The sequence below is a fragment of the Pongo abelii genome, chromosome 10 (assembly GCF_028885655.2).
Source record: "Pongo abelii isolate AG06213 chromosome 10, NHGRI_mPonAbe1-v2.0_pri, whole genome shotgun sequence".
NCBI lineage: Eukaryota > Metazoa > Chordata > Mammalia > Primates > Hominidae > Pongo > Pongo abelii.
Window position 1 is genome coordinate 45,290,019 of NC_071995.2, and position 20,663 is coordinate 45,310,681.

General features: G+C 42.0%; 1 long non-coding RNA gene and 1 pseudogene across 1 annotated transcript in view; both read right to left on the bottom strand.

Moving 5' to 3' along the window:
- LOC134759499 (uncharacterized) overlaps positions 1-20,663 on the bottom strand; it is a 69,507-nt gene that overhangs the window by 13,206 nt on the left and 35,638 nt on the right. The window lies entirely within an intron of this gene.
- LOC100462029 (small ribosomal subunit protein eS4, X isoform-like) lies at positions 18,436-19,319 on the bottom strand (annotated as a pseudogene).

A 20,663-nucleotide genomic window follows, 5' to 3' on the forward strand; every position in this document is an offset into this window, starting at 1 on the left:
TATGCATGGTTCGCCCAAAGTTACCAACAGCTGCAAAGTGTTCTTTCCCATAGCTTTCCACTCTGTGCATATTTATCACTTCCTGTCCGCTTCTGAAAATAAAATGTGGAGTTGCAAAAAGTTTCTTATGGGGGATATTTAACCAGCCATTAAGCCAAATAAACTTTATGCCAAAATAAATGTTAGAAAGTAGGACAATATGATTTTTTTTAGAATCTAACTAAATATTTAAATATTGGAGTGGATGATATATCAACACCATGGGATCTCATATAAACCCTAGAAACCTGGAGATTATATTTCAGTAATGTTTTAATAATAAATAAATTTGACTTTGAACTGGCTTAACAAATTGTGTTTGTCAGTCAGAGGAGGCATAACTAATAAATAAGACTACTTAAATGCTCTTTTTAAAATGACTACTATGTGAAGAAATGTGGCCTGGATCACAGATACATTAAATGGTCAACAGCAAAATTAACATGGGGTTTCCATGAACCTCCATAAAGACAGGCATGTATACTTCATCAAAGAAAGTTTGTAGACATTGGGACGATTGGGCTGGAATTGGAATTACACCATTGGGTTGAGATTGCACAGCCAGGACCGCCCTTATTTGAGGAAAGCCCTATTTTGATGGCCCCACAGGAAAAGTAGAGTGGACAGTTCTACTGCATGATCCCTGGCAGTTCTGGACTTCGGAGTGAGAGAAGACAGAGTTTAAATCCATCTCTTCCTCTTCCTAGGGCAAGCCACATAACCTTTCTGAACCTCCGTATTTCATTTGTAACATAGTAATGTGAAATGATACATTGATAATACGTAACACCATAGGAATATGACCACACACCGTGAAAAAATCCAGGTAAAATAACATATTACTGATGCCTTGGACAGAGTAAGCACTCAATAAATATCAGTCTCCTTCCTTCCAAGCAAAGACTATTTCCAAAGCCACTGGATACCAGGGTGAAGGAACCATCTGATACTTCTAGTCTGATGATATTGCTGAAGCAAATTTGACTACCATGTGTTCCTAAGTAGGTTGCTTAAGCTCTGTAAATCTACTTTCTTAACTGTAAAATTGGAATAATGTCTCCTTGTCATTCTACTGCATAGGGATCTCACGAAGACTGAGGTTTTCTATTTTCTATTTTATTAGTAATGAAGTATTTATACAAGCATAAGAAGTCACATCATCATTACTGTGCCCTTCCAATGAAATGGCAGGTACTGCTTAAAACTCTTAAGAATCTTATAGAATGTGTAACTCTTCTAGATTTTGCCATTGGAAAACTGGGTCCAGAGAGGTGAACTGACCTATTCATGACCACACAGCTTGTGAGGGGAGAACTAATATTAGAACTTAGCCTCCTGAATCTCAGAACAGTGCAGGCACCACTGGATGGTGAGTCACCCCATAATAAGCCCTTATCCTCCAAACTCCATCTCAGAGTAATAGTAATAATCCAACCTGCAACATACAGCTACATACAGATGCTCAGATGGCTGGAAAATGTAGTATTTTCCCTGTGGCCATGTGTACCCCATACTATCCCCATAGTAGGCTTAGCATAATGTCTAATATATAGGAGGCATTTAAAAATACTTATTGAATGAATGAGAAAGTGATTGAATGAATGACATGAATCACCAGATAAAGGACAAGGAAGCCAACTAAATGTATTGGTTACATGCCTATTAGTTCACATGAGTGTATATATACTTTAGTTACCAATAATCAGAAATATATAAATAAACTTTATTATTAGAAACTCATTCTAATTTCACTAGAAAAAGGAAGGAAGAGAAGAAATGATAGTTTCAAAGTGACTTACCACATTTGTAAGGAAGGAAAAGAAATTTTTCTGTCTCATTTTCAATGAGGATTGCTCATACATCACACAACTAGTTGATAAAAGGTGTTTGTTTATTTACTTGTTTTTGCCAAAGCAGAGAGAATTTAGAAGAGAAGTCTGCTGTCTGCTGGGAATATTCATTCCCAGGGACAGAAGGGAGAAGAAAGCTCTTGTACTTTTCAACACATTTGACATTCCACTGAAGTTTACAACAAAAAAGAAAGCAATTCATCCATAAAATGTATTTCACAAAGAGAAAAGTACTTACACTTTTTTCAGGGAGGAAAAAAACAGTTGTCAGATTCGGCATTAAATGAAATACAAGCAAGGAGGAAAAGGAAGGGAGAACTGGGAGCAGTGTGCAAAAGAGTGCGCTAAGGCCACAGGGGCCCTGATGCCTCTGAGCCTCAGGAAGGAATCTGCTGGAGCCCAGCTGCAGCCAATCCAAGGCAGGGAACTGAGTCAATGGGATGGAACACCCCGCCCCCCCATCCCCGCCCCCGCAGCATTTCAACATTGAACTTCTGCAGATAATGGCTAATGACAGAACTTTAGGCCGATGGGCAGGGAAGATATTCAGGCACATGAGGGTCTCCTGGTGCCCCTTGGAGCAGCCTAATAGCCTCTAGTCGTTGGGCACACAGCCTGCATTCAAATGAGCACCACAGGGAGAAACAAATGTAGACAGAATTCAAATTAGGAACACGGCCAAATAGCTTTTAGATGCAACAGACTCTTTGAGAAACTTCCAGAGAGAAATAGCCTGTGCTGTTAGCTCCTTCTGGGAGGAGCCACTCTTCCCAGTGTCACAGGGGCCAGGAAGCTCACGCTTGGAAACCCCACAGCCAAAACTAAACCTTCTTGCTGACATTCCATCTCAATTTGACTCTTTTATTTCATGTCCAGCCCAAGACTGACAATATGACACAGTTTTGTTTTTGTTCCAGAAAGAAAACAAATGTAAAGCTTTGTACATGAAGAAAAAGGCCAAATGTGGCTATTATTCATCATTAAAACTTCAAGTGTCAAGCTCTAAACCCCCAGGAAGATGGTAAGCAGGAATAGCTGAGAGACATTTACTGCCCAAGAGAGGAAGTGAAAGATAGACAGGGAAGGACAATACAATTGTGCTGTCCCCACCAGTGCTGCTATTTCCAGGGTCTTGCTGAGCAGAGCCTGGGCTGTAGAGTGAGTTCTGATCCCATGCTTCAAGCCATATCTGTCATCCTGTAGCCTCAGCTGCTGCCTTAAAGAAACACATCTCAGCCTCACACTGGGAGGCAGGAGGTGGGTGTCCTCTCAGCACAGCTGTGCCTCAGATTCAAGACCTTTTGTGACATTCCAGACTCATCACCACCAAGAAAAATAAAGATGCATGATTTCATTTAATCCTCACTACAATCCAATGGAAAGGTATTAATTTAATCCCCATTTTATGTGTGAGGAAATTAAGGTTTAGAGAGATTAAGTAACTTGAAAAAGACTAAAATTATGAAATGAGGACCTGGATGCAATCGGGATGCCTCCTGTCTTGAAAGAGAGAGAGAGAGGAAATGGCAAAAATGCCTCTCTTTTATTTTTATTTAATTTAATTTATTTATTTATTTGAGATGGAGTTTCGCTCTTGTTGCCCAGCCTGGAGTGCAATGGCACGAACTCAGCTCACTGCAACCCCTGCCTCCCAGGTTCAAGCAATTCTCCTGCCTCAGCCTCCCGAGTAGCTGGAATTACAGGTGCCTGCCACCACAGCAGCTATTTTTTTCTTTTTTCTTTTTTTTTTTTTTTTTTTTTTTTTTTTTGTATTTTTAGTAGAGACGAGGTTTCACTATGTTGGCCAGGCTGGTCTCGAACTCCTGACCTCAGGCAATCCACCCTCTTCAGCCTCCCAAAGTGCTGGGATGACAGACATGAGCCAATGTGCCTGGCCGCCTCCCTTTTAAAAAGGCTTACATATCCTACATTTTGTATTTGCTCATCAGTCACATGAGAAGGTAGACGTGGAGAATATATGAGAGCTGTGGAGGCACAGTGGCATTAGGTCACATGTAGGTGTCACCATCACCTGGCACAGAATCCCTGTGAGAAACTGGTGTTTTCTCCCATTTACCCATGAAGAGATTGAGGCTTCACCAAGTCAAGATGGGCCGAAGCCATCAAGTTAAGAAGTGGAGATGCTAGAAGAAAAAGCTCATTTCCCACCCAGTCTAGACCCCTTCCAGCCAACTTCAGCTGCCTCCCAAATTCTTTCTTCACTCCTGTGGTGTGCTCCAAACTGTGCTTATATTTATATTTTATTTAACGCACACAACAGCTTGGATGGCATCATATTATTGTGCATTGAAAATTACCAGAGTTCCATCGAAGCTGGGAGTTGAGCCGCTGTTCTTGTGCACTGCTGCCATCGCCATTGACAATGCAGAACTTTGTGAACACCTTGACAGGTAAGACCATTACCCTTGAGGTCGAGCCCAGTAAGAATGTCAAGGCAAAGATTCAAGACAAGGCAGGCCTTCTCCCTGACCAGCAGAGGTTGATCTTTGCCAGAAACAACTGGCAGATGAGCACACCATCTGACTATGACATCCCCAAAGGTCCACTTGGCACTTGTTTCTGTACTTGAGGGGAGGTGTCTAAGTTTTCCCTTTCTTTTGAGCTTTCAACAAATCTCACTGCACTTTTCTTTTAATAAAGTTGTTGTAGCCCTACCCTCCCCCAATAAAAATTGCAAGTGTTAGAGCTTTGAGACTTTCAAATAAAATGCATGAAGCTTTACATTTCAATCCTTGTGTTGGTACCAAGATTTGGGCACTCTGAGAATACACAGGCAGGGAACACATTATCCATTTTTACAGTATTTCAGTTCTGGGTCTGAAAAGACCTAAGTCTGAAGGTAGAAAAAAAATCATATAAAATGGAGGATGATATTGAAGTTTTTTAAAAAGATGGAAAAGCTTATTTCCCATTTGATCCACCAGTCCAGGTAACAAGCAATGCCTTGGGTCACCTTTCAACACAACTACAACATAATGAAGCTTCTGCAGACAGTCTCTCAGGGCCTTAACTTTATTCATTTGAAGCTGGTACTGAGGTTATCTTAAATTATGTTTTAATTTCTTTATCCCACCATGACAGAATTATGTGTCTGGGAGATTCGTTGTGACATTATGTCCACAGAATTAGCTGTGAATCAGGAATGAGTGTGCCCTCAAGTGGCTCCATTTACTTGATATTATAAAGTGAAAATGCCATGGCTAATAATGCATGTCTCAGTTGTACTCAGTTTAGTGAAAGTCTGAGGCTGAAAACCTTCTGAACCAAAGAAAAAAATTTAAGATCTCACTTTTGGGGGGTACAGTAGATAGAAGAATTTTAAGGGCAGAGTTCTAAACTTTGTCTCTGCTCCCTGCAATAGCATTCTACACGATATACTCTTGAAGGGGGCTTGTGCTGGGGTGGGGGTGGGTGGTACATGGGAGACTCTTGACTGGCTGGCAGGGTACTAGGTCTTGGGGGAGGATTACAGGGAAGGAGGTTAATTTCTAAAAATTCACTAAGCTGCTCATGTATTTAATGCAGTTTTCTGTGTTTGTGTTATTTTTAACAACTTTTAAGGTATTTTTGTTTTATTAAAGGGGCCCACTATGGGCAAGGCAGGGTGCCAAGCTCCATGGGTTTAAGATCCCCTGCATCTCTTTTGTTCACTGCTGACTCTTAAGCACTCAGAAAAGTGCTTGGCACATAGTAGACACCCAGTACATATTTGCTGAACATTGTTGAAGATCACACAGAAGAAAAAGACATTCATCATTATACATTGTCAAAACCCACAGGATATACATCAAGAGTGAGACCTAATGTAAACTATGTACTTTGGGTGATACTGATGTCTCAGTTCATGTTACATCATGGATTGTAACAAATGTGCCACTCTGGTGCAGAAATGTTGATTGTGGAGAAGGTTGCACATGTGTGTTATGGGTATATGGGAAATCTCTGTAATGTCCTCTCAATTTTGTTGTGAACCTAAAACTGCTCTAACAAATAAAGTCTATTTTTTTAATGTTAAGATATTAATTTATTTATTTCCTGCTAGAAATACTTGATAAAATGAAGATACCTGGTAGGATTCAGTCTCATTCAGTAAGTCAAGGGGCCTAGAAGTCAGAATTATTTTTAACTTTGTATTATGAATATTTTCAAACACATAGAAAGATGAAGAATTGTTGGCTGGACGCAGTGGCTCAGACCTGTAATCCCAGCAATTTGGGAGGCTGAGGCAGGTGGATCACCTGAGGTCAGGAGTTCAAGCCTAGTCAACATGGTGAAACCCCGTCTCTACTAAAAATACAAAAATTAGCTGGGCATGGTGGCAGGCGCCTGTAATCCCAGCTACTCAGGAGGCTGAGGCAGAAGAATTGCTGGGGCCCGTGAGGTGGAGGTTGTAGTGAGCTGAGATCGTGCCCTTGCACTCCAGCCTGGGCGACAATAGTGAGACTCTGTCTCAGAAAAAAAAAAAAAAAAAAAAAAATGCCGGGCACAGTGGCTTCTGCCTATAATCCCAGCACTTTGGGAGGCCAAGGCAGGTGGATCACCTTAGGTCAGGACTTCGAGACCAGCCTGACCAACATGGAGAAACCCTGTCTCTACTAAAAATACAAAATCAGCTTGGCATGGTGGTGTATGCCTGTAATCCCAGCTACTCGGGAGGCTGAGGCAGGAGAATTGCTTGAACCCGGGAGGTAGAGATTGCGGTGAGCCAAGATCGCACCATTGCACTCCAGCCTGGGCAACGAGAGCAAAACTCCATCTCAAAAAAGAAAAGAAAAGAAAAGAAAGATGGAGAAGTGTCTAATGACCACTCATATATCCACTACCTAGATTGCCAGTTGTTAACATTTTTACCATGTTTGCCTCAACTTTTTTGCTAAGGTATTTTGCACAAATTATATAGACACCATGAAAATAAGAACATTTTCCTTACTAAAATCAATACCATTGTACAGCTAACAAAATGAATAATTCTTTATTATCCTCATCTAATACCTGACTCATATTTAAACCTTGCCAATAGCTTTACAAAAAAGTGTTATTCCCAGTTTATTCTTATCAAGATCTAATCAAAGTCCATGTGTTACATTTGGTTGTTATATCTCTTAAATCACTTGTAACCTTTATGAGTGCTCTCCCAACTCCCTGTACCCTTTATTTGACATGACATCAACTTGGTGAAGAGACCAGGCCAGATGTCCCTCAAAATACCTGATATAGTTTGGATATTTGTCCCTGACCAAATCTCACGTCAAATCGTAATCCCCAGTGTTGGAGGTGGGGCCTGGTGGGAGGTGACTGGATCATGGAGGCGGGTCCTTCATCAACAGTTTAGCACCATCCTGATGCTAAACTTGGTGTTGTTCTCCTGATAGAGTCCTCACACGATCTGGTTATTTGAAAGTTTATGGCACCTCCCCCTTCTCGCTCTCTTCCTCCTGCTCCAACCATGTGAAGGGCTGGCTCTCCCTTTGCCTTCTGCCATGATTCTAAGTTCCCTGTGGCCTCCCCAAAAGCTGATGCTGCCATACTTCCTGCACAGCCTGCAGAACTGTGAGCCAATTAAACCTCTTTTCTTTATAAATTACCCAGTCTCATGTACTTCCCTATAGCAATGCGAGAACAGACTAATACAATAGGCTACTTCCAGATTTTTGTCCAACTGCTGAATTTTCAGTGTCATTTAATTTATTCCACTAACCCATGCATTCCTTACACTTAAATCTAGAGATTGTAAATTTACATTTTAGATAAGACATCATTACTGATGCTCTGTAATATTGCAACACGTTGTGAGGTGTGTCATATTTAATTGACCCATTATCAGTAAGCCAGAGACAGCTTCAGCCCTCCATTGTAAAGTTTCATTTTTTTTCAACCATCAAATAATCTATGGAGTAATACTTCAGCAGCACTAGTGTATCCAAGTCTCCACTCATCTGTCACCTAATGGTTTCATCATCCACTGAATGATTCTTATCTCAATCAATTACTTCATTAAGGGTTGCAAAATGGTGATTTCTTCCATTCCTTCTATACTTATTAGCTGGCAGTCTCTAAGAGAGAGAGAGACTGGGGCTGGGCACGGTGGGTCACGCCTGTAATCCCAGAACTTTGGGAGGCCAATGCAGGCGGATCACAAGGTCAGGAGTTCAAGACCAGACTGAATATGGTGAAACCCCGTCTCTACTAAAAATAAAAAAATTAGCCAGGCATGGTGGCACATACCTGTAGTCCCAGCTACTCAGGAGACTGAGGCAGGAGAATTGCTTGAACCTGAGAGATGGAGATTGCAGTGAGCCGAGATCGCGCCACTGCACTCCGGTCTTGGCGACAGAGTGAGACTCTGTCACAGAAAAAAAAAAAAAAAGAGAGAGAGAGAGTAAAAGAGAAGGAGAGAAATTTGTCTCAACTGCTTCTACTGAAAAGGCAAGGTAAATAATCATTAACTTTGAATTATCATTTTTCAGAATAAGGAATAGGTAACAAATGATATTTTGTTTTCCTTTGTTCTCTGGTTTTCTCTTTTCTGAATATCATTTTACAGGCTTGCAGATTTTTATACATTCAGTGTGTTTCATTCCATTGCAGTCATTTTTTTGAAGCTCAAATAGTTCCATCTTTAACCATTAAGAGCTCTTAATAAACTGGATCTTTTTCTGGCACAAAGCAAGATGTCTCAGGCTCACCTTGTACAATCCCTCGTCCACACTCAAAATCAGCCATTCCTCTAAAGACCTTGGTTTCTTTTAATGGGGAATGGTATTTAGTCATCAAAATCTAAGTGCTAGGAGTACTTACCTCTGTTGGGTTGTCAATGTTTCTAGGCCCTCCCTTTCAATGAACAGAGGTGAAGGGGGATATCTATGTATACATGTGTAGGTATATATATGTGTGTATATATATATATACACACACACATACATATGTGTATATATATATATATTTTTTTTTTTTTTTTGAGACGGAGTCTTGCTCTGTCGCCCAGGCTGGAGTGCAGTGGTGCAATCTCGGCTCACTGCAAGCTCTGCCTCCTGGTTCATGCCATTCTCCTGCCTCAGCCTTCCAAGTAGCTGGGACTACAGGCTCCCGCCACCACATCTGGCTTATTTTTTGTATTTTTAGTAGAGATGGGGTTTCACTGTGTTAGCCAGGATGGTCTCGATCTCCTGACCTCATGATCCACCCACCTTGGCCCCCCAAAGTGCTGGGATTACAGGCATGAGCCACCACACCTAGCCATATGTATATATTTTTAAATTATATATTCATATTGAAATTTCCAATACAAATTTAATAACATGGGTGTTTTAACATTTTTTATTTTTATACTTACATTGCTTTTCTCTTATCCTAAAAATTTTAGTGGTTAACAACATGAATATAGTACTTATTTTCTTATCTTGCAATATATATCAAATAGTTTCAAAATAAAAAATTCCAATATAACTTGCTTTAAGCTCCTGAATTTAACATCTCTCTTGTCCCAAGAATATATCCCACTAAGCATGTATAGTTATTGTCTTCTAAAGCATTTGAAATAATTATTTTCTTGCTATGTTTGTTGTCAATTGATCTATTATTAGATTTATTTATTTTCCATTTTAGGGGCTTCTTTTTGAATATTAAAAGATTTACTTAGTCAAAACAATCAAAATTATCAAGTCTTATTTCCATCTCCTCCATCTTATAATATCATTAAAAAGTTAACATTTTTACACTTTTTCATATTCCTTCTCTTCCTCTCCTCTCCCTTCCCCTTCCTGAACAATTCAGTCCTAATGCCCATAGGCAGGTCAGAGTAAAGCAGGTGGCTATGGCAGGGAGTAAGGGGAACTGTGATTCTCCACAGCAGGGGCCAGAGCCCAAGCTGGGTAAGGGGGATGTCCACAAATGGGGGTGGCTCAGCAGAAGTTGTCAGAGCTGGGGTGGGATGAAGAAAGCTTCCACACAGTGTTTCCACCTGGTGCAAGTATCAGAACACAAGAGGAGTAAGGAGAGTATCTGCATGGGGAAGAGGGCAGAAGCAGTGATGGAAGATTGGCTACATACAGGTGGGTTGAGCAAATAAGTAAATATAGTAATGAAAATGGGAGACAGGTTTCTCAATATCCAAGAATGGAGTTACTAATATGGAAGGGGAGAAAACTAGAATGAATCTTGTGATATTAGATAGAAAGCAGAGGAATCAGGCTAAACTCTGTTTTCAAAATATATGCATATATACAGAAATAAATGTAGACGTAAATTTATATACACACAAATGCATACAGATATTCATCTGTCCACTGAGACAGCATGAGTGCAGTGACACCCCAATAGTAATGAGCACACCTGTCACTTAAATCTTAGTTTCTAAACACCATTCTCCACTAAAAGGAACCAGGTGTCCTTGTAGAAATGACTGATTCCAGGGCTAAGGCAGAGGAAGTACAACATTAGTTTAGAGCATCTTGTACCAAAAAAATAAGGAAGTACTCCAAGAATAATGAAATCATCTCAAAAGGACACAAAAGCCAGCTTGAAAGGGCTCTCATAGTCAAATCTAAGACAACTTGGGCCTCAAAATAAATAGTGATGGTGTATTTGGCCATTCTTGCATTGCTATAAATACCTGAGACTGGGTAATTTATAAAGAAAAGAGGTTCGATTGGCTCACAGTTCTGCAAGCTTTACAGGATACATGGTGCTGGCATCTGCTCAGCCTTTGGTGAATCCTCAGGGAGCTTTCAATCCTGGTGGAAGGTGAAGAATGAACAGGCACATCCCATGGTGATGAAAGCAAGTGAAAGATGGGCCGGGGAAATGCCACACACTTTTAAATGACCAGATCCCACGTGAACTCAGAGTGAGAGCTCACTTATCACCAAGGGGATGGTCCAAGCCATTCATGAGGAATCCGCTCCCATGGCCCAAACACCTCCCACCAGGCCCCACCTCCAACACTGGGGATTACAGTTCAACATGAGATTTGGGTGGGGACAAGTATCCAAACTAGATCAGATAGTAACATTATAACCCATGAATACAATAGGAAATCATGATATTCATTAATTAATCAATCAAAAGTTTGTTAAGGAAACAGATACTGTATTTACATAGCATAAAAGCACCTTCCTGCAAATGTATATTAATTACAAAGAAGAAAAAGCTTAACTCCAGTGGAGGAGGACTCCTCCAAGTGATCAAGCTCAACATGATCAGTAATGGAACAACCCAAAATTAGGCACCATCTCATAAGGTGCAATAAGAACACACATCATTTCTGTGATATTCCTGCCAAAAATGCACAGCCCAAATGTAATCATGAGGAAATAGGAAACTCTTCAACATAACTGGCCTGTAATCTTCAAAATCTTCAGAGTGTCATGAAAGTGAAGACTGAAGAAACTGAAGAACTGATCTAGATGTTAGAAGACTAAAGAAACTGGACACTAAATGCAGTGTGTGATGCTCAACGTGATCCTTTTGCACTAAAGGACAATACAGGCACAAGTGCTGAAACTGGATGGGGTCTAGGGATTTGATGGTAGTCATGTTTTGATGTTAATGCCCTGATGTGATGAGCATACTGTGTCCCCAAAAAAGGCACATTAAACATTTTGGTGTTGGAAGGATCATCATTTCAGCAATTTACTCAAAATGATTGTGAAAAAGAGGTATTTGTACCAGACTTGCAACTTTTCTTTAAATTTGAGATTATTTTAAAGTAAAAGGTATTTTTTAAGTTTTAGATAGCTTTCTTTATTAGCTATTTTTATTAGTTTCTGATTTAACCTTTCAGTGATTGGCAGAGCAAATTTAAGAAAAATATACATAAATTCTTATTTCCTCCCTTCTTATGCAAACCTAGGATGTTCTGCAACCTCCTTTTTATTTTTTTCACATGGAACAATATATTCTGGATAACATTTCACATGAGTACATGTGGAGATCTTCCTCATTCTCTTTTATGGTTGCATAGTGCTCCATGCCCTCAAATGATGCTCATTTGACATATTTCCTATTTTTTCCTATTTAAAAATAAAAGCCACACTGAATGACCTTTGTGCATGAGTCATTTTGTACTTATACAGGTATACGTCTAGAATACATCTCTAGGAGTGGAATTGCTGGGTCAAAAAGTAAGTGATTTTTTAATTTATGATATTGCCACATTCTGCAGAGTAGCAGTTTGCATTTCCACAGCCCCACAAATAGATGGGTTTAGATTTTTGCCAATCTGACAGGTAATTTACATTTATTTTATTGTGAGTGTGGTTGAGAGTCTTCTGATATGTTTGAAGGTCACAGAAATTTTGGCACTCCCCAGAAATGTTGTTTCCTCCCCACAAGTGTCTGATGAGTGCCAGGTTTGAAACCTGTTTCATTGTATTCTATGGTTTTGGTAGCTAAGAAGGAACACAATTAATAAATATTGTGTTTATTGGTTTTCACTGGAGTTTAGACAGACATTGGAAGATAAGTCTAATATACTCAAATATTATCTCCTCTACGAAATCTTCCCCAACAGTACCCCGCTGGGCTTAGCACGGTTCCCCTAGCATTTTGTACATACCTCTATGAGCACATATCTTACCATATTAAGCTTACTTGTTTAGATAATTGTACTTACTGGGGTTTTGCACCTAGGAAGATAAAACACTACACCTTATTCATTTTCCAATCCTTAGGATCAAGCCTAGTTTCTGGCACATATTCAATATGTGTGTGCCAATACAGATACCAATACAGATATTCAATAAGTATGTATTTGAATAAATGAATAAGCAATTGATCAATAACCCCAGTGTTAAATTTATACTGAAATCTGCCGGGCATGGTGGCTCACGCCTGTAATCCCAGCACTTTGGGAGGCCAAGGCGGGCAGATCATGAGGTCAGGAGATCGAGACCATCCTGCCTAACACGGTGAAACCCCATCTCTACCAAAAATATAAAAAATTAGCCGGGTGTGGTGGCGGACACCTGTAGTCCCAGCTACTCGGGAGGCTGAGGCAGGAGATAGCATGAACCCGGGAGGCGGAGGTTGCAGTGAACCGAGATCGCGCTACTGCACTCCAGCCTGGGCAACAGAGTGAGACTCCATCTCAAAAAAAAAAAAAATTATACTGAAATCTAGCACGTCACTTCTCTGTAAAAACACACACAGCAGAAAGGAAATGATTTTTCTTTCTTAGATGCCATGAACTTTGAAGGACTGTTTATTTCCAGCTTCTGATCTCTGCCTAGCTTTAGTTGGCTTCACTAAGAAAATGAGTCAGTCTCCAGAGTGTCTGATCTCCTTCTTTAGCCAGTGAGCAAGTGTAGGAGTCCAGCTCCTTTCACAGAGATATTTTCTGGTGCTGCTCACAGGGAAGGCCCTGCAATCTGAAGCCCTGCCTTAGCAGCAGCATCTATGACTAAAGTAAATAGAGTTGTCATGGAACGCCACTCTGCTATGTTTTTCTTTCCTCCCTCCATACTCTAAGGAGTTGTACTCTGGCAACTCACTTGATCTTTGAAATTTTCATTACATTCATCTTAGAGCCTAATCTTTTAACAGAAGGTTCTAAGTATAATGTTCTGCCTTGACTACTGTGTTTCCATTTTTCTCCCTAAGGAGGGAGGGTCTTCAACACAAAACACTTGCTTACTAATGATGCACCTTAGAAAGTCAAACTCAGTCCTAACAGTCTCCTTCTTAGTGGATGGTTTATGTTATTCTGAGAAATATTTTAACTCTTTCTTAGAAAACAGCCATGCTTCTATGACCAAAGACATTAGCTAGATTTCCAGTTTTGTCATTAAAGAATGTTGGGCCATCTCATTTGAGGGATAAAAGAAAGTGAAATGCAATGAGGGGTAAAGAAACAAAGGAGAGAAGCAGTGTGGTTCTGGCTCCAGCCTGCCTCAGAGACTGGTGAGCCAACAGAGGGCTCCAACGTGGCTTCCTCCTACTGTCCTACAGGTCAGCAACGTTAGACATGCAACAGCCATTCTTTCCTCCAGCAGGCAGCACCGCTCTTGGAGAAGGGAAGAAACACAACCTCAGGGAGTCTAGGATCTTCTTGCCAACACCTTGTATCATGCGAAGCCGGAATCTGACAGCAGAGTGCTGGAGGCACAGGTACACACCCCCACACCTCCTACCGCACACACACACTTGGCACAGGATCACCAATACCCTCGTACACCACCAGCACCACTGTGCTCACAGCACATACCTCAATCATGCCTCTGCCACTGCCCTGCTTGCAGTCCTGTGACTCCCACCGCCTCACCCTGCTCCAGAAATCTGGGAGCCCCTGCTTTTAGCTTCCCCCAGGTCTGGTCAGGAACAACCCTGGGTTTCTGAGATAGTTGTATTTCAGAGACTCTACCAGAGAAGCAGGATTCTCCCACCCACTCCAGAAGACAGCACCAACACTCTGAGGTAACTAGAGCTGTGATGCAGAGCCTGTGCTGGTCAAGCAACTTAACTTTTGGCTACCACCACCAAGTACAGATGCAGCAAGGACAGCAGAAAGTGCATGAGCTCCGGGAGCCTGGCAGCTTTTGTGCCACCAGTTACTAGGTGTATGGTTCTGGGCAAGTAACTTGATCTCTCTGAACTCCACGTTCCTCACCTTTACAATGGAGATAATAAGAGCTATTTTCCAGCAAATCAGTCTGTGTGCCTAGTATATGTGATACTACTATCTAACAGCATCCAACAACAACAATAACAACTGTGGTTTGAGCTCCTAATATGAAATAGGCATTATGCAAAGCATTTTGCACCCATTATTTTATTTTATTCTCTAAATAAAGCTATGAGGTAAATAGCATTGAATTGAATTACTGTTTTACAGATGAGGAAATGAAGCTGGGAAATGTCATGCTTCTTCTCCCAAAGTCACATCATATAGCTAACACCCCGTATCATAAGAAGCTGGAATCTGACATCAGGGTGCTGGAGGTGCAGGTACACTAGTACCTACTAGCTAGCAAGTAGTGGAAGTGGACTTCCAGTGGTGTGCTGGTAAACCAGCTTACTGTGTGGAGGGAGGGAGGAAAAAAGGCCTGATTTGTAGTAACTGTCAATTTCCATGGGGTAAATACTCCCACTATGGCTGATTTCTAGTTACCAATGGTTTTACAACTGGCTTGCAAAATTCCTGTATATTTGACAAGCGGCTTGACAGCCTGTACAGGCTGGCTCCAGCACACCACTGCTTCAGATGCAAGTCTGATGCCAAAGCCCTTTCTGCTGAATATTACAGTCTACCGCCTTCCAGCAAACAAACACAGTGGCACATTATAGGTGTTTAGTGAGCATGTGCCAAGCTCTAAAGAGAGGGAGGTTTCTATTTTAAAGAGCACTCCCAAGCCATAGCCTCTCAGTGATATCTTTTCTCCTTCTGGATCACTACAGACTAGCCCACATGGTGCACAGCTGTTCACTACAAAGCTGCTCTGAAAACCTGCAGATGCAATATGTGACTACAAAATCATGTGATTTCGTGTATTTTTATGGTTTTATCAAAATATGTTTAATCAGATATGGGTGAGACTCAAGGTATGATTCATCTGAGAGGAAATTCCTCTCCAGCTAAGAACCTGTGAAACCAAACAAGTTACGTGCTTCTAAAATACAGTGGCTATGTGTATTAGTTCATTTTCAAGCTGCTGGTAAAGACATACCCAACACTGGGCAACTTAACAAAAGAAAGAGGTTTAACTGGACTTACAGTTCCACATGGGTGGGGAAGCCTCACAATCATGGGGAAGGCAAGGAGGAGCATGTCACATCTTACACGGATGGCAGCAGGCAATAACAGAGGGCTTGTGCAGAGAAACTCCCGTTTTTTAAAACCATCAGATCTCGTGAGACCCATTCACTATCACAAGAACAGCACAAGAAAGACCTGCCCCCATGATTCAATCATCTCCCCCCAGGCCCCTCCCACAGCATGTGGGAATTATGGGAGGTACAAGATGAGATTTTGGTGGGGACACAGAGCCAAACCATATCATTCCACCCCTGGCCCCTCCCAAATCTGGTATCTTCACATTTCAAAACCAATTATGCCTTCCCAACAGCTCCCCAAAGTCTCATTTCAGCATCAACTCAAAAGTCCACAGTCCAAAGTCTCATCCAAGATACAGCAAGTACCTTCCACCTACGAGCCTATAAAATCAAAAGTAAATTAGTTATCTCCTAGACACAATGGGAGTATAGGCATTGAGTAAATATACTCATTCCAAATTGAAAAAATTGGCCAAAACAAAGGGGCTACAGGCCCCATGCAAGTCCGAAATACAGCAGGGCAGTCAAATCTTAAAGCTCCAAAATACCTCCTTTGACTCCATGTCTCATATCCAGGTCATGCAGATGCAAGAGATGGGTTCCCATGGTCTTGGGTGGCTCCACACCTGTGGCTTTGCAGGGTACAGCCTCCCTTGCGGCTTTCATGGACTGGCATTGAGTGTCTGCGGCTTTTCCAGGCAAACTGTGCAAGCTGTTGGTGGATCTACTATTCTGGAGTCTGAAGGATGGTGGCCCTCTTCTCACAGCTCCACTAGGCAGTGCCCCAGCAGGGACTCCATGTGGGGGCTCCAACCCCACATTTCCCTTCTGCAGTACCCTAGCAGAGGTTCTCCATGAGCACCCCACCCCTGCAGCAAACTTCTGCCTGGATATCCAGGTGTTTCCGTAAGTCTTCTGAAATCTAGGCGGAGGTTCCCAAACCCCAGTTCTTGACTTCTGTGCACTCACAGGCTCAACAATATGTGGAAGCTGCCAAGGCTTGGGACTTGCACCCTCTGGAGCCACTGCCCAAGCTCTAAGTTGGCCCCTTTCAGCCATGGCTGGAGCAGCTGAGATGCAGAGCACCAAGTCCCTAGACTGCACACATTAGAAGGACCCCGGGCCAGGCCCATGAAACCATTTTCTCCTAAGCCTCTGGGCCTGTGATGGGAGGGGCTGCCGTGAAGACCTCTGACATGCCCTGGAGACATTTTCCCCATTGTCTTGGGGATTAACATTCAGCTCCTGGTTACTTATGAACATTTCTGTAGCCAGCTTGAATTTCTCCTCAGAAAATGGGTTTTTCTTTTCTATCACATCAGGCTGCAAATTTTCCAAACTTTTATGCTCGGCTTCCCTTATAAAACTGAATGTATTTAACAGCACCCAAGTTGCATCTTGAATGCTTCGCTGCTTGGAAATTTCTTCCACCAGATATCCTAAATCATCTCTCTCAAGTTCAAAGTTCCACAGATCTCTATGGCCAAGGGAAAATGCTGCCAGTCTCTTCGCTAAAACATAACAAGAGTCACCTTTGCTCCAGTTCCCAACAAGTTCCTCATCTCCATGTGAGACCACCTTAGCCTGGATTTCACTGTTTATGTCATTATCAGCATCTTGGTCAAAGCCATTGAACAAGTCTCTAGGAGGTTCCAAACTATTCCATATTTCCCTGTCTTCCATATTTCTCAGCCCTCCAAACTGTTCCAACCTCTGCCTGTTACCTAGTTCCAAAGTCACTTCAACATTTTTGGGTATTTTTTCAGCAGTGCCCCACTCTACTGGTACCAATTTACCATATTAGTGTTTTCAAGCTGCTGATGAAGACATACCCAAGACTGGGCAATTTACAAAAGAAAGAGGTTTAATTGGACTTACAGTTCCACGTGGCTGAGGAAGCCTCACAATCATGGCAGAAGGCAAGGAGGACCATGTCATATCTTGTGTGGATGGCAGCAGGCAATAAGAGATGGCTTGTGCAGAGAAATTCCCATTTTTTAAAACCATCAGATCTCATGAGACCGATTCATTATCATGAGAACAGCATGGGAAAGACACGCCCCCATGATTTAATCATCTCCCATCAGGCCTCTCTCACAACACATGAGAATTATGGGAGCTACAAGCTGAGATTTGGGTGGGGACAGAGAGCCAAACCGTATCACCAGGCTAGACTTCTTTTGCTGTCATAATCTTTGCAAAGGAGGTTTCAAAACCATGGGGGCGTGGAGTGCCCAGAGGTGTGGGGGGAACATCCCTGCCAGGTAGAGCTGTAGGGCAGCACCTCTGCCCTAGTGTGTCCAGAGGTGGGACTACTGCCTCAGTGGGCCTGAAGGGCAGAACATGGAGTCAAAGAGGATTATTCTCATGCCTTAAGCTCTCATGGAGTTTGCCTTGCTACGTTTTACACTTGCTTGGGACCCATTATTTTCCTCCCTATTTTTCTTCTTTTCTTCTTCCTCATTTCTCTCTTTTGGAAGAGGAGTGTCTATCCTATGCCTCTCCCACCACTGTATTTTAGAAGCACATAACTTGTTTGGTTTCACAAGTTTAGAGCTGGGGAGGAATTCTGTCTCAAATTAATCATACCATGAGTCTCACCCATATATGAGTTCATCCCCAACCAATCAGCAGCACACATTCTCTAACCCCCTGCCTACAAACTTCTCCATAAAACACTAGCCTCTGAATTCTTGGAGACACTAATTTGAATAATAAACTCCTGCGTTCCATGTGGCTAGCCTTGCTTTAATTAAACTTTCTTTTTTTTTTTTTTTTAATCCTGCCACAATATTTTTAATTACGTACAAAGATCTGACATGTCACTCAGGGACCCATTTCACCCACTGCTCTGTTTGGCCACCAGTCTTTTGTCTCTCTCTTCAGCAATGGTGAGGCAGATACCCTTTCCTCGGGGAAGAGAAATCCATGGTTTGTTGCCCTTCCCATAACAAAAATATTGGAAAGTCGAGTGGCAAAGCTGTTGCCATTGGCATCTTTCATGTGAACCACATCAAAAGATCCAGGGTGCCTCTCTCTGTTGGTGATCACACCAATTCTTCCCAGGTTAGCACCTCCAGTCACCATACACAGGTTACCAGTGTCGAACTTGATGAAATCAGTAATCTTGCCAGTCTCCAAATCAATCTGAATGGTATCATTCACCTTGATGAGGGGATCGGGGTAGCAGATGGTGCGGGCATCATGAGTCACCAGATGAGGGATTCCTTTTGTGCCCACAAAGATCTTTCTCACTTTGCACAACTTGTACTTGGCCTCAGGTGTAATACGATGTACAGCAAAGCAACCCTTGGTGTCACAGATCAGACGGAAATTCTCTCCCGTCTTGTCAATGCTGATGACATCCATGAATCCAGTAGGGTAGGTTATATCAGTTCGGACCTTGCCATCAATCTTAATGAACTGCTGCATGCAAATCTTCTTTACTTCATCTCCTGTCAGGGCATACTTAAGTCTGTTCCTTAGGAAAATGATGAGGGGGAGACACTCTCTCAACTTGTGGGGACTGGTGGATGGACAAGGAGCAAACACACCAGTCAATTTATCCAGCATCCAATGCTTTGGAGCTGCTACCTGCTTCAGATGCTTCTTGGGACCATGAGCCATGGCTGCGTTAGGCAAGGAAGGAGGACCTCTGTCTTCCGGTGCACGTAGATATTGCTAATTAAACTCTTTCTTTACTGCAATACCTCTGTCTCAATGAATTGGCTCTATCTGTGCAGTGGGCAAGAAGAATCTATTAGGTGATTAGAGTTTTGGGTGGCCCTGTCCCCATGGCTTTGGGTTGGAGCTATCTGGCCTGTTGAAAGCAAAGCAATGGTCCTCCCCTTTGGAAACCAAGGAAGCAACCCTGATGACCTCTGAATTGCCTTCATGGTCCTTCTTCCCTTGTCTTGAAGAACAGTGCACATTCACAGTTGAATAGCTCTATGATCCATACTGTTAAATATAAGTTTGACAGCCTTCCTTCCTTCTTTCCCTTCTTCATCCTCATCAGTTCAAACTGACAATTTTCCTGCTGGGGTGGCTGATTAGGTCCATGGTTCCCACCCATACTAATCTCCTCATCAAAGGGGATTTGGCCACACCACTGGTGTTCTCATTTTTTGCAATATGAACAGGCTGAGAACTTTCAAAAATTTTAAGTTCTGCTTTCTTTTTGCCCAGAAATTCTGTCTTTAAGTCATTTCTCTCGTGTCTTATTTTACTACAAGCAGTCAGGAAAAGCCAAGCCACATTTTTAACACTTTGCCTAGAAATCTCCTCAGCTAAATATCCAGTAAAATCTCTCACAAGTTCTATCTTTCAAAAAATACTAGAATATGAACACAAGTCAGCCACGTTCTTTCCTACTTTATAACAAGGATGGCCTTTCCTCCAGTTTCCAATAACACAGTCCTCATCAGAATGGCCTTTACCATCCACCAATGTTCTGTTCAGGATTACTCAGGTTTTCTCTAAGAATATTGAGGTTTTCTCTCCAGCTCTCCTCTTTTCTTTCTGAGCTCTCACCAGAATGACCCTTAACATCCATATTTCTAATATGCACCTCAGAATTCTTCCAGCCTCTACCCACTATGCAGTTTCACATTTTTAGTTATTTGTTACAACAGTACACCCACTTTTTGGTACTAATTTTCTTAGTTCAGGCTGCTATAACAAAATACTATAAACGAGGTGACTTATAAACAATGGAAATATATTTCCCATAGTTCCACAGTTCTGGAAGTTGGAAGTCTGAGATCAGGGTGCCTGCATGGTCAGTTCCAGTGAGGGTCCTCTCACAGTTGCAGATTGCTGACTTCTCCTGTCAGCAGAAAGCAGAAAGGGGAAGCAAACTCTCCTGTTACTTCTTTTTTTTTTTTTTTTTTTTTTGAGACAGAGTTTCACTCTTGTCACCCAGGCTGAAGTGCAATGGTGCAATCTTGGCTCACTGCAACCTCCGCCTCCCAGGTTCAAGCGATT